The following is a 17,161-nucleotide window of genomic DNA, read 5'->3' as shown; positions in this document are numbered from 1 at the left end:
ATATACCCTGACACTGATTGCCCAGCAGGGCAAGGCTCTTTATTCACCCCTCACCAATCAAGTGACTAAGCAGCTCACCCTACTATTCAGGCATGACCAAAGGGTAATTTCAGGTGTACTCTCCAGTCCAGTTTGTGAATCTGGGTATCCTGAGGCAATGTTACAACTGCCTCATGTACACAGACAACCTTATCCTCCTATCACAAAACACTAACATATGTGAGAGATGAAATTATACAGCCAAACTGGAGGCTTACCTCTCTCGACCCAAGACTGGAATAGACAATAAAGAGGAGAAGGTTAACACTTGCACCACACCTCCAACCACACATAGACCTACTAAACCAGCACTGGAAAAAAAAACACATAAATACACAAAATCATACTCAGAGGCACTAAATAAAAACCTGCAAAAGCATCAGAGACCTACAAAGCAGACACCCAAACAACCTGCACCTCCTGTCACAAACCAGAGAACACATAAAACACAAAATCAGTGTGCCACAAAATCACAGCCCTTAAGGTGAAATAACATACCTAACAGACTAGTAATAGGTGATTCTATAGTCAGACACTCTGACATCCCACTCACTAGGCTGGACAAGGAGAAGGTTACTGTTAGCTGCCTGTCAAGAGCCAGAATCCACCACATAACACAAGTGCTCAGGTCACTCCAGAACAAGTACAAATATGACTCTGTCATTGTTCATGTTGGTGTGAATGACCTGAGACATACCACCCTGGACTACATGAAAAGAGACATGGAAGAGCTCTCTGATCATGTAGCGCAGGTGGGTATGACCCTGACCCTGAGTAGCATCCTGCCCTCACCAAGAATGATACTTCAGTATAAAGAACAAATTATCAATTTCAACAATTGGCTAAGCTTCTGGTGTAATTTAAAGGGGATCCAGTGTCTGTCAGCCTGGGATGACATATTCGACAAGCCGCATTGCTTCACAAGAGATGGTTTGCACCTGTCACCCCTAGGCTTTTGAATACTGGCCAAGGCTCTTGCTTCCCCCAAAGTGCCTTTTTTAGGCAAGGCTCAAAAGTCAAACCCACCTCTCTAAACAGCACAATTAACTAAAAAGTGAGGGTTATGCTACTCAACGCCAGGAGTTTAAATCTCAAAATGCACGCCCTCGAAGCACTCCTCAGTATGGAGAACATTGACATCTGTGCAGTAACTGAAACCTGGTTCAAGGCTCCAGAGAGCACCCCAGCACTACTGGGCTACAACTCATACCACACGTTTCGGCTACAGAACACGGACCGAAACACAAAAGGAGGGTGTGTATCCATATTCATTAAAGATACCTACAGCTCCAGGTTAGTGCCGCAGCATGATACCTCTGAGATCATCCATGTGCAACTAACATTGGGCAAATCTGCAATGCAAATTGTGGCCTGCTACAGATCACCCACCATGACCCAGGACCACCACTCTGCCTTTCTGGAGACAGTATTCACATGGTAAGAATAGCGGGCTCCAGGTCCAACTCTAAACCAGTCAAAAGTGGTGTCCCGCAAGGCTCAGTCCTGGGACACCTACTGTTCAGAATATACTTCTCAGAAGTACAGGCAAACACAGAAGGACTATGGCTAACCAAGTTTGCCGATGACTGCAAACTGGGAGCCATAATTGACTCTATGGCTGACACAGACATCCTCCAAAAGGGCCTTACTGAGACGGGCACCTATAATTGCAAAGTACTTTGCAAAGGTAAGGGAAAACAGCTTTTGTACTTTACAAAAAAAGCACTTAAACAGGCATGTCCAAGGGTCAGCTTCCAGTGATTTCTCCTGTCCAACTGGTGAATCTGGGCATACTGGGGTAATGCAGCAACTGTCTCATGTACACAGACAATCCGATCCTCCTACCACCCAACATTACAACCTGTAAGAGATGCACTTACATAGCCAAACTGCAAGCAAAGCTCTCTCCAGCCAAGATTGTGCTAGACAGTCAAGAGGAGAAGGTGAACACCTGCACTACACCTCAAGCAACACATAGCCCTTCAAAACCCACATCATCCACACCCACACATAGCAACACTAAACCCACATATGTGGAGGCCCTTAACATTAACCTGCCCAAGCAACAAGGACTTATGAAGCTGAAATGCAAACAAACACCAGTCACAACCAAAGTGACACATAGCTCACAACACCAGTGTGCCACCCAACAACAGCCCCAGGGGCAAGATAATGTACCTAACACTTTAGTCATAGGCGACTCTATAGTCAGGCACACTAATGTCCCACTCACCAGGCAGAACAAGGAGAAAATTACAGTCAGCTGCTTGTCGGGTGCCAGGATTCGCCACATAATGCAAGCATCAAGTCACTCCACAACAAGTACAAATATGACTCTGTCATTATCCATGTTGGAGTGAATGACTTGAGACGTACCTCCCTGGACTACATAAAAAGAGACATGGAAGAGCTCCCGAATCATGTGGCCCAGGCAGGTACGACCCTAGCCCTGAGTAGCATCCTGCCTTTGTCCAGAATTATACCACAGTATAAGGGCAAAATGATTGACTTCAACAATTGGCTAAGCTTCTAGTGTCATTCAAAGGAGATCCAGTATCTGTCTGCCTGGGAAGACATGATCAACAAACCAAGATGCCTTGCCAGATATGGTCTGCACCTGTCACCCCTGGGAATCAGGTTACTGGCTCAAGCTCTTGCCACCCCTTTTTTAGGCAAGATTCAAAGGAAAACCCACCACCGTAACAGATACAAGCATGAAAAATCTGAAGGTAATGCTACTCAATGCTAGAAGTCTAAACCTCAAAATGCATTCTCTTGAGGCATTCCTAAAAATGGTGAACATTGATATCTGTGCAGTAACTGAGACCTGGTTCAAGGCTCCAGAGAGCACTCCTGCAATACTAGGCTACAACTCTTACCATTTTACCACACTTTCGGCCACCAAATCAAGACTGAAACACTAAAGGTGGAGGAGTGTCCATATTCACACCTTCAGGCTAGTTGCCCAACATAATGCATCTGAAATTCTCCAGGTGCAACTAACACTAGGTAAGACTGCAATCAAAATTGTAGCTTGCTACAGATCCCCCACCATGCCACAAGATTCTCACTACACATTTCTATACATACTGGAATCTATTAAGATACAACCAAACACCCTAATACTGGGTGATTTCAACTACCCTGCCATTAACTGGAAAAACTACTCGGGTACCAACACCTTTTCCCAATGTTTCTTGGAATTCATAAATTCCAGTGCCCTGGATCATCTAATCCATTGTCCCACAAGGGGCTCCAGTATCCTAGAGCTGGTCATTACCAACATGTAAGATAGACCCTCCACACCAGTGGTCACCCCCTCATTGGTCAGGTCTGACCATAAGCAAATCACCCTTGACATCCACATCCCACCCTCACCCCCCAGTAAGGAAACCTCTGTATAAAAACTTCTCCAAAGCCAACTTACTGCTACTCATGTCAGAAGTGACAAACTTCATGGCACCCATGCAGACGGGATCTGAAAGTTCGACTGCTGAATCCCACACTAAGGCACTGTACGAGCACATCCACTCGTGCATGAATCGTGCCATCCCAAATAAAATCAAGATGCTCTCCTCCAAAAAAAGGAAGCCAATCTGGTGGTCTCCTGTCATAAACAAACTATACAACAGAAGGAGGAAACTGTTGTACAAAAGAGGAAAATCCCAGGTTGCAAAAAACTCCCTTACCAGCCTCAGTAAGAAGCTGACTTCCCTCATAAAATCCTCAAAAGCTAGTTATGAAAATAAAATTGCCAAAGATTCCAAAGACAACCACAAGGCATTCTATAGTTATATCAAGAATATAAATGGCAATTCTCAGATCTGCTCTGAGCTACAACAAAATGGCATTAAACATACTGTTCCCAAGGATATTGCCAATATCCTGGCAGATTGATTTAGTGCCAGCTTCACTCCCCCTCACCCCCTAAAGGGCCCATCTCAATACCAAAAGATTGCCAAATTCTGGTAATCATGGCAACACAGGTAGAAACTGCACTCTCCAAAGCTAAGAATATAGCATCCATGGGACCAGATGACATCCTGAGCTGTGCACTACATGAACTATAAAATGAACTGGCACCTCACTTAAGTGTCATGTTTGATCAGAGCCACACCTCAGGCTTTGTGCCCACTGAGTGGCGCACAGCTACAGTTATCCCACTCCACAAGGTGGGATCCACCTTGGATCCAGGGAACTACCGTCCCATCAGTCTGATGAGCCTTATCTGCAAGGGCATGGAATGCATTATCATGGAACTTATAAACAAAGACATTGGCAGCCTACAAACTCTGGAACCCACCCAGTTTGCGTTCGTGAAGGGCCGATCTTGTCTCCTGAACCTGAATGACTTCTTCTAATTAGTTTCCAGAGCTATGAACGAGGGTAAGGCGGTCCACACAGCCCATCTTGACATCACCAAGGTCTTCGAAATCATCCCCCACTCTGAAATCATAGATAAACTTACTAAGTTGGGCAGAAATCCCTATGTCACTCGATGGGTTGCCAACTGGCTTACTGACAGAACCCGGACTGTAAAAGTAGCTGACTCCAAATCCAGCTCCAGACAAGTGGAGTACCTCAGGGTTCAGTCCTGGGACCACTCTTGTTTAGCATCTACTTCTCTAAGTACAGGTCAACACTAAGGGACTCTGGCTAACAAAGTTTGCAGATGACTGCAAACTGGGAGCCATTATTGAATCCCCAAATGATGTGGATATTCTACAACATGGCCTTACAGAAACAGATGCTTGGTGCCAGAGCCATGGGCTCAAGCTTAATGCCAAGAATTGTATAGTTATCCCCTTTGGGAAAAAAAACATGTACCCATGAATTACCACATAGGTGGCAGTACACTAAACACTGAAAGTGTGATAAGAGACTTAGGGACACAGGTGCACAGTGGTCTCACCTTCGATAACCACATCATCACAACAGTCAGGAAATCCTTCTATGTGGCGCACCTCATCACTAAGGGCTTTTCATCCAGAAAAAAAGAGGTCATTGTCCCACTGTACTCATCCCTCATTAGACCCATTATAGAGTATAACACTTTGTTTGGTATGTACCTCACAAGACATCTGCAACAGCTGGAAAGGCCGCAGAAATACCTCACTAAAAGAATCACAAGCCTAAAGCAGATGCCATATGCTGAGCGTCTGAAAAAACTCCAGCTATACTCTGGCATTTCGTCTACTCAGAGGAGATCTCTGCTTAACATACAAGGCCATGTCAAACCATGAGCTGTTGGACATGCTCCACTTAAAGAAATCCCAATCCCTCAGAGCCACACGCTCCAGGGATCTAAACATTGTCATCACAATTAACAAAATATGCTGGAGGGATAGGTTCCTGACTCTGATACTCCCCATACTCTGGAATAGACTGCCTATATATCTCAAGCAAAGCCCCTCTTTGGCCCTCTTCAAAAGGAACCTTGATGATTGTATGGGAGATAGGAAATTCACCCCGGAGATCATGTCAGTCACCCTGCTAGACAGGGGTCCAGGGAAGTAAATATTGCGGGAAGAAATATCCAGATAACTGATATGGCTAGGCTTGTATAGGCCCTAGGGCCAATAGCCTTGTACCAACCTATGAACCTATGGTGTCAAAGTCATGGCCTCAAGCTAAATGTCAAAAAATGCATAGTCATCCCATTTGGGAAAAACAAAACACCCACGAATTACCACATTTTTTATTTTTTTTATTTTTTATTTAACATTTGTTGACCGGGAAAGTCCGACTAGGTTCCACAGATCCTGTTTTCAGCAGAGGCCCGGGGAGAAATGCAGCCCCCTTAATACAGAAGAGGAAATAAGAGATCTGGGGACCCAGGTAGATAGTAATCTCTCCTTTGACAATCATATTGCCAAAGTAGTAAGGAAATCCTTCTATGTGGCCCATCTAATTACTAAAGGGTTTACATCTAGAAATAAAGAGATTATAGTGCCTTCTACTCCTCACTCATCAGACCCATCGTAGAGTACAATGCCCCATTTGGGATGTACTTCACAAGACACTTCCAACAGCTGGAAAGACCAGAAAAAGTACCTCACCAAGAGGATTACTGGCCTGAAACATATGTCCTATGCAGCTTGACTGAAAAAACTCCAGCTGTACTCAGTGGCATATAGCTTATTCAGAGGTGATCTCTGCCTGACTTACAAAGCCATGTCCAACTCAGAATTGATGGACATGCTCCACCTAAAGAAATCCAAGTCACTGCGAGCCATGCGCTCTAGTAAGCTAAACCTTGCCACAACAATAAATAGAACATGCTGGAGGGATAGATTCCTGTCACAGAGACTCCACATGCTTTGGAACAAAATTCCTAACTACATTAGGCAGAGCCCCACACTAGCATTCTTCAAGAGAAACCTTGACGAGTGGATGGGTAACATAAAATCCACCCCTGGAATCACTTCATTGTCTCTGCTTGACAGAGGTTCAGTTAATAAATCAATGGGGCAACGGAAGCTGACACACTCTGGCTAGGCTTATAAATGCCCTTGGGCAGATAGCCTAGTACCTACCTATGAACCTATGAACCTATAAGTCTTACGCTCCTCACACAGTCAGAAGTCATTCTACTGCTGGGGCATGCAATGGACATCAGCAATGTATTATCCCTAACTATCTCAATGGAATGAAACTAGAATAAGTCTCACTCACCGACAGAAGTTTATGCAGCGAGGATTCCATAGACTTCTCCGGGGAAATCCAGCCAAGGGTCAGATGATGAGAGGTACATGTGCCCCCCTCCCCCAAGGATAGACGTGCCCATCCTTCACTGCCTGTGCTGTCAAGTACCCAAGCTGCTACTCGCACTCAGGTTGACTGGACTGTTGTTTTTTGTAGTGTTGGTAGATTTGATTTTTCAGTCACATGAATTGTCATTCCCTGCTCTGAGGATCATAATTTTCCTGCAGTGGACTGGGACTATGAATTGTTGTAGGTATTTTTTTCCTTTCTCCTTAGCTGTGTCTCTATGAGAAAGGACATTTAAGTAAACATGGTTTGTGTAAGGGGGTGGGGGACTTACTCCCTGCAAAAGAAAAAGGTTATTGTTTTCACTGAAACTGCACTGGGTTGTGCAGTTTTGATAATGTTGTTTTATTTACTACTAATTTATTTTCATTGGCTCTTTGTCTGTCTGTCTGTTATCATTGTGGTTAACGTACAGTGGTGCAGATGCAAGAAACTATGTATAAAGCTGAAAACTCACTGCAGAAACTGCCATGATGCCTACCAAAGGTTATCCAGTCATCTTATTTAGTGACACTAAAAATGCCATCAGACATTTCATGATTTCAAGTAAATCGATAAATTTAATAATGCTCAAAATAGCAACATAGCCGAAACGTTTCATCTCACTTCTTCAACTTAAAACCAACTGGCAGACTAGACTTGATGCACTATGGAACTGCTAATTTTTAAAAACACACTGTTATATCACATATTTACAATATATACTTGTAAAAAGCAGTGCACATCTTGTATTGTCACAGAAATGCTGTGTTACCCTGTTAAGTTTTAAACTTTCCTGAATTCAAACATTCTGCTGGAAAACAAGCCTGGGTTTGCTGTGCTAATAAACACTTTTCTCATATTACATTCTATGGTATGCATAAGAACTCATTTTCTGTTTAGTTCTTAAACACTGGCTGAACATAACTTTATCTCAAAAATTAACAACAAATGTAAGGTTAAGAGAAATGCTGAAGTACACAATCAAGTGGATTTTACCTCTCTATTGTCTAAATCTCATCTTTATATCTAAATGCAGAGTAATCCATACTTTCCCATCTGATCCTTTTCCTGATAGTATGACAGAATAATTTAAGTACTCCAGATATATTTTATTTGTTGCTAAAATTAGAAACATAATCTATGGCTCATTTGAAAAATATTAATCATAATGCTATAAAGAGAATACTTTTATTCAATATCAATAATTTTATTGGGTGACATGACACCATACCTATAAATGTACATGTACTGACTGTTCAGTAATTCATCTTACAGCACCTAGCCTACATAGGAAGCTATAAATGCAGAGACTGTCACCCCTTCATGTATATCATGGGTGTTACACTACAGCTGTTTCTGCACATAGCTGCTTCCTTTTCCTAGACCATACTTGCAATGTTCATAGTTTTGATATTATTCTCTTCCTTTAACATTCCAAAATCGTGACTTAACTTCTCTAGTTGTTAGACTAATATTTTTATTGGTTTGTCCATTCATGACTGCTGCATTTATAGTTTCATGTCTATCTTGAAAAGTTATCAGTTTATGGGACAGAAACAAATTTTGATAGCAGGTAAATCAAGTCTTGACCTTAACCATCAAAGTAACAAGTGGAGATCTTAATTCTTCTACCACAAAAACGAGTGTCCCATTTTTTCTCCATGTATTCCTGAATAATTTCACTGTCTAGGATGTTTTTACATCATGTCTTTTCATGAACATTTCCTTGCAATTGTTCCTGATATCTCCATCCCTAAATTTTCAGACCATGTACATTTCTATACTGGGAGAAAAGAGGTGTTGCGCTCTTTGTCTTAGCTGTTCTCCTTTCAAGTTTCTAAATATGTATATATCTAATTCTTTCTGTTTGTACAGATGTATGATTAACAAAAACTTCAGATATTTTCCTTATGTCTAATGTAATAGTCTTGAGTCCTTTTTTGTGACCTTCAACTAGTCTGTCTACATTTTATAATTATCCTTTAAAGATGCATCTCAAAAACTGTATACAGTAATTCAAGAGAAATGTAATTGTCTATATGCATTTGTGCACAACATGCTTGTGTGATGCATCTTCCACGGTATCTATACCACAGCCAAACTGCCAGACACAGTCACTACTGCGTTCCAAATAAATGCCTTCATGCACTTGTACATTTCAGATAGATAACCAGCAACATCCCCCAAATTTCAGTCACTAATGTTGGATGCAGTTATGACATTTATAATAGTAGAGAACATGTCTTTATTCCTAGCTTGGAATTTTTTTATGCAGGAACATAAATTCCTACAAGCACCCCCACACACATGCAACATGCTCATGCATTCACACAGACACATTCACATTCATACACAGACACACATGCACAAGAAAACTAAAAGAAGACACTATCCCACATTCACACTTAGAACTGTTGATGCTGGATATGGTTATGGTACCGCAAACAAGAAGACAAGAAGACAGACAACCTCTTAATTAGAATGGGATAATAGTAAATGATATTTACAGTTTGAAAACAGCAACCCTGTTCATTCCAGAACATAGGGAAAGTCCACCCTAAGTTAAGAAACAAAACAGAAAACACGCATAATTGGTTAAAGATAAATTACTTTATATGGAATTGTTAATAAGGGCATATCCTCCTCTTTTCAAGGCAGGTAGGTTTGCTGTCAGTATTGTTTATGCCATCGCCCTACATGTGTAAATGTATCTGAGCAGAATGTTATTTGTCTGACAGAAGCACGAATACAGCTGAAATACCCCTTTCAGTGGATAGGTTGTGTTGCCCCTTATCCATGTTGCATGACAATATAGTCTGTATATAAAATTTAAGGGAGTGTGGGATCTTCACTCATATGGTGTTATATTGGGGAGGCTTGCCCCGGAAGAAAATGTGTAAAAATCTATTCAGTGAAAGTGGCTTTCATCGAAGTTTTTTGACTGTTTTGCCCATTGGACAAATAACAGTCGATGAATACTCATGGATCCTAAAATGTCAGACTGCCATTCATTGATACAATCAAACCTTAATGAACACTGATTTAGCTGTTGTTTAATAGAATGTTGTTTCCTAAATATAAATTAAAGTAAGTATTGTTTGTCATGTAGTTAAACCTATTAAGAATGGCTTTCAGGAGAGATAGAGCCAGTGTAAACAGTAAAAGAGCTAAAAAAATATTAATTACCTCAGTTTCACTTGTGCTTTTAAAGAATTTTGCATTAACAGTTGCTTTGAAACACAATCCATGCACTGGTTGGGCAAAATTCAACTCTTTAACCCTGCCATCCCTATCACAGTGCTTTTGCTATTATCCTGATTTTAAACTATAGGCTATATTGGTACTAGTTAATTACTGCAGACCCAGCTCCAAGATCAATTATTCTTTATTTAATTAATGCCTACTACATTTATTGCATAGAGACTTGTAAAGAATATGTTTATAGCATTTCTGTGGTGTCCATATGATGTGCTGCTTGTAAGACAAGTGTTTCTTAAGTAGTGTAATATTTGTGACTCACATTTGAGTAGTCAGTTTTTCTGAGTGCTCCTTTCTTGACTCTGAAAATAAAAAGTGTTCAGCTGCTTTTACTGTAATTTTGCTTATTCCTAATTTATTTAGCTTTTTTGCTGAGTGTTTGAGAAGTGTTCAGATGCTTTTAATCTGCTGCATTTATTATTGCTTGTTAGTAGCCTAATCAGGCTTGTAATTGTAACTATAATCATAAGCCACTTAGTTCTGATTTAAGAACTTGGGCTCCAAACTAGTTATTGTAAATTAGGAGGGTTTGTGGTCTACACTCTTGTGGCAGTAGAGGTAGCTTAAACCCTTCTGAGATGAGAATTTCTGGTTGAAAGCTTACTGTGTCTGTAATTCTTAAAGCGTCTTTGTTTTGGTTAAGCTCCTGGGCTCAAAACCAGTTATATTACATTAAGAAAGTCTGTGGTCTACGCTCTTGTAGGTGGAGAGGGTAGCTTCCACCTTTTTTAGTTGTGAGTTGTTCACAAAGGCTTATTATGCCTTTTATTTTAAGCGTCTTTGGTCTGGTTTGAGTACTTGGGCTCAAAACCAGTTATTTTACATTAGGAGGGTTTGTGGTCTACACTCTTGTGGCAAGAAAGGGTGGCCTATGCTCTTCTGAGCTGGGAATTGCTGGTGTAAGTCTTATTGTGCCTTTATTTGATTGGCTAGATGCTAGTTTTTCAAAATTTGAATCTCTGTGCCAGAGACATTTGTCAACATTTGGTCACCACTTTACTTGAGAAGAAAAGTGATGCTGGTTTCAGTGAAACTCTACAAAAACTAAGACTTGCATTACTATATCCACTGTTTCATCACTTGTTTTTCCTGCATTAATTGTGTTTCTGTGCTGAATATCTACAATTTTTGATGTTTTTTACAATCTTTAGTTAGAACAGCTTTGGTTCACTTTAGTGAGGGGGGAGGGGGCATGAGTCATTTTGTGGCCTGGGATTGTGTAAAGGAAAGAAGACTGTACTATTTTTGATTGGCCATAGGGCCTTGTTAGGGTTTTTTTATTGATTTTCTACTGCTATTTAACTGTCACAGTTGCACACACTTGGCTTATAACCTACAAGCTCCTAAGCATTTAACGATACTTGGCAATCATGCTACTTGAGTAGAAGAATGCCACTGGTTTCTGATAAACTCTACAAAATCTAAGACCCACATTACTATATCCACTGTTTCAGTACTTGTTTCACACATTATTTTTGTCACAGCTGCATTTATACAGTCTTTAGTTAGAACTGCCTTGGTTCTCCTTTAGTGAGAGTAGTGAGGACCAGAGTCATTTTCTGGCCCAACATTGTGTAAAAGAAACAAGTGTGTGCCATTTTGATTGGCCAGATGCCATTATTTGTTTGTTTTTGTTAATCAGATCTTCTCTGCTACTTATGTGTTGCAGTTGTACCATGCTGGGCTCATAACCTTAAAAGCCAGCTAAGACTCAGATTATTGTATCCATTATTTCAACAATTGTTTTTTGCATTGTTTTTGTTACAGCTGCATTAATTGATTGTTTCTGTGATGATTGTCTGAACTTTTTGTCCTTTTTACAATATTTACTTATATCTGCTGCTCTCCACACAGTAGCACCTAGCAGTGATCTGTATAGATGCTCATATCTCGCAGTGTAATTCCCCCTTGTAATCTGTGTGGACACTGATCTCTCATGGTGTAAGTTTCCCTTAAAATATACTTTATTTATTATTATTTATTTATTTGAAGTTTGATTACTGGGGAAGTCCACTGGGCCAAATTGACCCATTTTCAGTGAAGGCCCGGGGAGAAAAGCTTCAAGATGCATTATACAATTTAGATACAACTGATAGTTAATATTAAAGATAATATTATGTAGAATAGTCATAAATGCATTCAATATCATGCATAGTTAACAAATTCATTAAGCTTGAAGGTAGGGATCATACAGTTTCATTTGAGGAAAACAGATATGTGTTAGGTGTGAAAACAGTTTACATACAAACCTTTTAAGAAAATGTAAATATGCTTTACGTACACACATCAACAGTAGAATGCTATTTACAATATTTACAAGGTTGGGCTGTGTGACGGAAGCTGTAGGAGTTGTTGAGAGCTTAGAGAGAAGCTATAGAAATTGTTAAGAGCTTAGATAGGCTCATAGGAAGATAACTATGAGAACTGTAGAGCTTGGGAACCAGAGAGAGAACCCCCTTTGATTAGGGTGAGTGAAGGCAGGTACATTTCCATTTAGTGGACAGATATTTGAATAGTTGGGTTTTGAAGTTTCCTGAGTTTGGTATGGTTCTTAGTGTGGAGGGAAGTGAATTCCATTTTTTACCTAGTGAGAAAGATAGGAGAAGTTGGCCAGCAGGTCGTTTAGGTTTATGGATAGTAATTAAGTTCTGATTTTCAGATCTGAGTGCTCTGTTGGGTGCATAAGGGGGAAGGATGTTAGTTAGATCGGGACATTTTGTTGGGTGAAATATGAGTCTATATGCAGTTGTGAGTTGGAGATAGTCTAGGTAGTTTGGGAGTTCAAGCCAATTCAGGAATTGTAGGGTTAGGCAGTGATGGGTGGTATTTTTAGATTTAGAGGCAAATTTAGACATTTTGTTGTAGCAGTTTTCTAGTTTAGAGGTGATAGAATAGGACAGGTTGGTTAGGAGAGGGGGTCCATATAATAAGGAAGGAAGAAGATAAGTCAAGGCCAGAGTTTGCCTGGTAGAGTTGGAGAGAAAGCAATTATTCCTATACAGCATACCTAGCTTTTGGTGGGTTTTCATAATATTTTGTTGAATATGAATATCAAACTTGAGGTGTTCATCTACAGTAATGCCAAATAGTTTGGCAGAGGGGACCACTTCTATAGGTGAAATACTAGTAAACAGAAAGGCACTGAGGCAACAAACCAGATCAAATCACAAAACCTTTATTGTCCAAAAAATAAAAAATATATAGAGCAACCGTTACTGACTAAGTGCTTTCACCCTCATGGGCATCTTCAGAGTCAGTTAACTTCATTCAAAAAAACTTTAAATACACTATCAATTAGTGCATAATTAGACACAAATAGTGAAACAGGAAAGTGACTAATTAATTGACTATCCCCTTTAAATGCTTATTCACCAGGCCTTGAATTCCTATAAAACAATGTATTATTTAATAAAATCCCTATGAATAATAATAAATAGTAAATGAAAAAGTAATAAGTAGGTAAAAACAAAATTAAATAACAATGAATGAAAAAAGAGAGAGAACCAATATATGCAATAATAACATTAATTATAAACAAAAATTGCATATCTATTGCTGTGTTTAAAAAAATGTATGTTATATACAAGCTGCCTTGTATCTTAAGATACATGCTAAAGATAATGCTTCATTAATACCAGGAGCATTGCTAGCATCCGTTCTCAATTGCCAGAGACATTCTCTTATCTCCAATACAGTTCTATAGTCTCCCCCAAACTCCTTGGTGTAAAGCCTATCGATGACAAAAAAAATAAACTTCTTAAAATTTGGACAATGTTTCGTGTGCTCAAATAATGAATTGGTAGTTTTCTTGTTCTTTATATCCCTGTAATGCTCTAATATTCTCTGCCTTAACTTCCTAGTAGTCATTCCAATATATAACGTTATTGATGTAGATGTTAAAATGCATTGGCCAAAGAATGGATCTCTGTGGTACGCCAGTTGGGGTAGGTGGGAAGGAAGAGATGGAGTTCTTCCATTTGACTGCCTGTAATCTGTCTGCTGGATTGCTGGAGAACCAAAATAAAGCATTATGTGAGAGATTAAGGTTTGAGAGATGACAGAGTAGGTGATTGTGGGAAACAGTATCAAAGGCTTTAGACAGATTGAGTAAAACAGTAGAAACTAAGTGTCCTGAATCTTGGGCTAGATTGACAGTTTCTAGGAAAGAGAGTTGAGTGGTTATTGTGCTATGGCCTGGACGGAAGCCAGGCTGGGTAGGAGTGATAAGATTGTTTTGGGTCAGGAAAGGCATAAGTTGGTGGTGGATGCATTTTTCTAGGATTTTGGAGATTGGTGAAAGCAAAGCAATGGGGTGAAAGTTTGAGATACTGGTATTTTGCCTCCTTTATGAGGAGAAAGAACATAAGCTGAGCACCAGAGTTTGGGGATGTATGATTATTTTGTGGATCGGTTAATAATGATGCTGATTGGGGCAGCAATGCCATCAGCAGCACATTTTAGAAAGGAAGAGGGAATATTGTCGGGAGCGTTAGACCAAGGTTTAAGTTTGGACAAAAGTTTTTTTATAAAGTTAGTGGAGATGGGTTTGAGTTCAAACAGATTAGGTTAGTTAGAAGGGGAGAGTGTAGAGCAGTTGGGTTATTATTGGGAAATGTCTTGGTGAGGGTAGTAATAGTTTCTTTGAAAAATAAGTTAAATTCAGAGCCTAGTTTGAGGTCAGATTTACTTGGGTCAGGACAGGGATTATCCTTGGAGCCTGGATTGAGGAGTGAATTTATTGAGTTCCAGAATTTTTTGCAATTTGTATTGTTATTGGACTGAAGTTTGATATAGTAGGATTTTTGTTTTTGGTGATTAGTCATTTTGAATGGTTGCGGAGCTGTTTATATTAGAGCAAGGTATTGACCAGTTTATTGTTTTGGTAAAGCTTCCATAGTTTGTCTCTGTGGTTCATAATCTGTTTGGATAGCCAAGGAGCAGTTTTAGTTTTTATTCTTTTGTTTCTTAGTGGGTCTAGTGAGTTTAAAGTATCAAGGAAGACAGAGTTGAAGTATTATATAGCCTTGTCAAGAGGAAGGATGTTTAGAATTTGCCAGTTCAATTGTTTGAAAGTATTTGAGAAAGTAGTTGGGTTGAAGCTACTGAGGTTATGAGTTTGAATGTATTGATGCTGGTGTGGGGAAGAACTAGTTGAGCGATGCATAAAGGCTGGGAGGTGGTCACTAAAGATATCAGGAATTGTGCCAGAATTGGTTATTTTATTTGGATCTGAGACTAGGATCCAATCTATAGTGGATCCGGGAGGGTTTATTTTGTTAGGTCGAGTGATGGAGAGGATTATTTGAGTGAAGTTATAGAGGTTAATGGATAGGGAGGGAGAGGGGCAATTGATTTTATTTCAGTCAATATTCACATCACCAAGGATATAAGTTTCATAGTTAATTTCAGTAGAGACCCATAGGAGTATATTTTTGAGTGCAGAGATATTGCTACTGGGTGAGATATATAAGGCAATGATGCAGATATTTTTATGTTTATTTAGTTTTAGAATTCCAGCAGTTAGTTCAGTGTTCTGGAATTGAGGAATTGGAATTTGGAGGGTAATTAAGGTAAGAAGGTTAGAGTAGACTAGGGCAGTGCCTCCACCATTTTTATTTAGTTGGTCATTTCTGAGACAATGAAATCCTGGGGACAGAATCTCAGAGTTGGAGATAAAGGGCTTGAGCCAAGTTTTGGAGATGGCTAAGATATCTGGTTGGTTATGGCTTAACCAAGCTTGAAATTGGTGTACTTTGTTGTTTAGACTTTGTGCATTAATTGTAAAAGTCTTTAGGGTGTTGAGATAGGAGGAAGAGGGTAATGGATGAGTGTTGTTAATAAAGGATGTAAGACCAGGGTTAGGATGGATATCACCAGCTTGGACTAGGTTGTCAAAGGAGATATCCTTTAGCCATATTGGTCTGCCAGGCATGAATTTTGGTAGATTGTAGATTGGAGCAGGTTACAGTGTCTTGACTTTAGAGGAGAAGAGTTTAGGGTGAAATAAGTGCAGAGGGTTGAGCTGAATGAGGGAAGAGGAGATAGAGTGGAAATGGGAGTAAGAGTGAAGGAGAAGGTGGGTTTGTACGGTAGTTATCTTTGTAAGTGGTATTGGACAAGCATAGGTGGAATATGAGGTAGCATAGTATAAGGGAAGTAGGAACATAAAGAGGAGGCTGGGGGACTGGAGGGTGTGATAACTTGAGGAGAGCATGTTGGAGCAAAGAGAGAGTGGTATGAGGGGTTAGAAAAATAAAAAAGGCTATGAAGAAGAAAGGGTTTAAAAAGTGGTGGAGGTATTCTAGAGATTTAAGGAAAGAGGAGGGGACTATAATTATTGGGTGGAGTACAGATTACAGAGTTTAAGAAGGATGGCTATAGGTGGGAGGAGTAATGAGGGGGGAGCTGGTATTTGGTTATTAGGCTGAGAGGGCTGGGTAAGATAGGAATAAAGCTAGGAGTACTGGGGGCGGATGAGAATTGGGGGCAGGGAAGGGGACCGGAGTGAGCCAGTAGGGCGAATGGAGTGGGAAAGAACACTAGAGGTGAGTATGGCAGAAAAAGTATCAGCAAAGAGCAGTTTAAAGGCTGTAGTTGGAAGGTATGAGCTAAATATTTCCAGCCAGAAAATGAAGGCTGCCTTTACCGAGGGTGGTTTAGCAGGGGGGGAGAAGATATTTACAGTCTAAGGATATTAACTCTCAACCGTTTGTGAAAAAAATATAACTTGCTAAGATTATAAAGGATTTATATTGGTAGATGCTGCCACCTAATGGTAGAAGGAGATAGCAAACAGCAGGGATAGTTGGATCAGTCTTAGGTTTAAATATTTTCTAGGGTTGTGATAACAGGAGGGGAGATGGCAAACTGGCCTGCGGTAGGCTGCTAGAATGCGCACATGGGAGGGAAGACTAACTCTATAGATAGTACATCAAGCCTACATTTAATTAGTGTTAAGCAGTATACATTTACACAATCTTGTTGGGGGTCTTCTCAGTAGTATTTTTCTAAGTAACAGGCAAGCTGGCCAATTCAGGGTGTCTTCAGGTGATGGCCGGCTGTATTCTTTTTGCGTTTATAACATGGAAGGAGCACCCGGGATGGATTATTG

This window comes from Protopterus annectens, chromosome 7.part0, assembly GCF_019279795.1.
Source record: "Protopterus annectens isolate FY-2018-M chromosome 7.part0, PAN1.0, whole genome shotgun sequence".
Classification (NCBI taxonomy): domain Eukaryota; kingdom Metazoa; phylum Chordata; order Ceratodontiformes; family Protopteridae; genus Protopterus; species Protopterus annectens.
Note: the sequence above shows the minus strand (reverse complement) of the source record.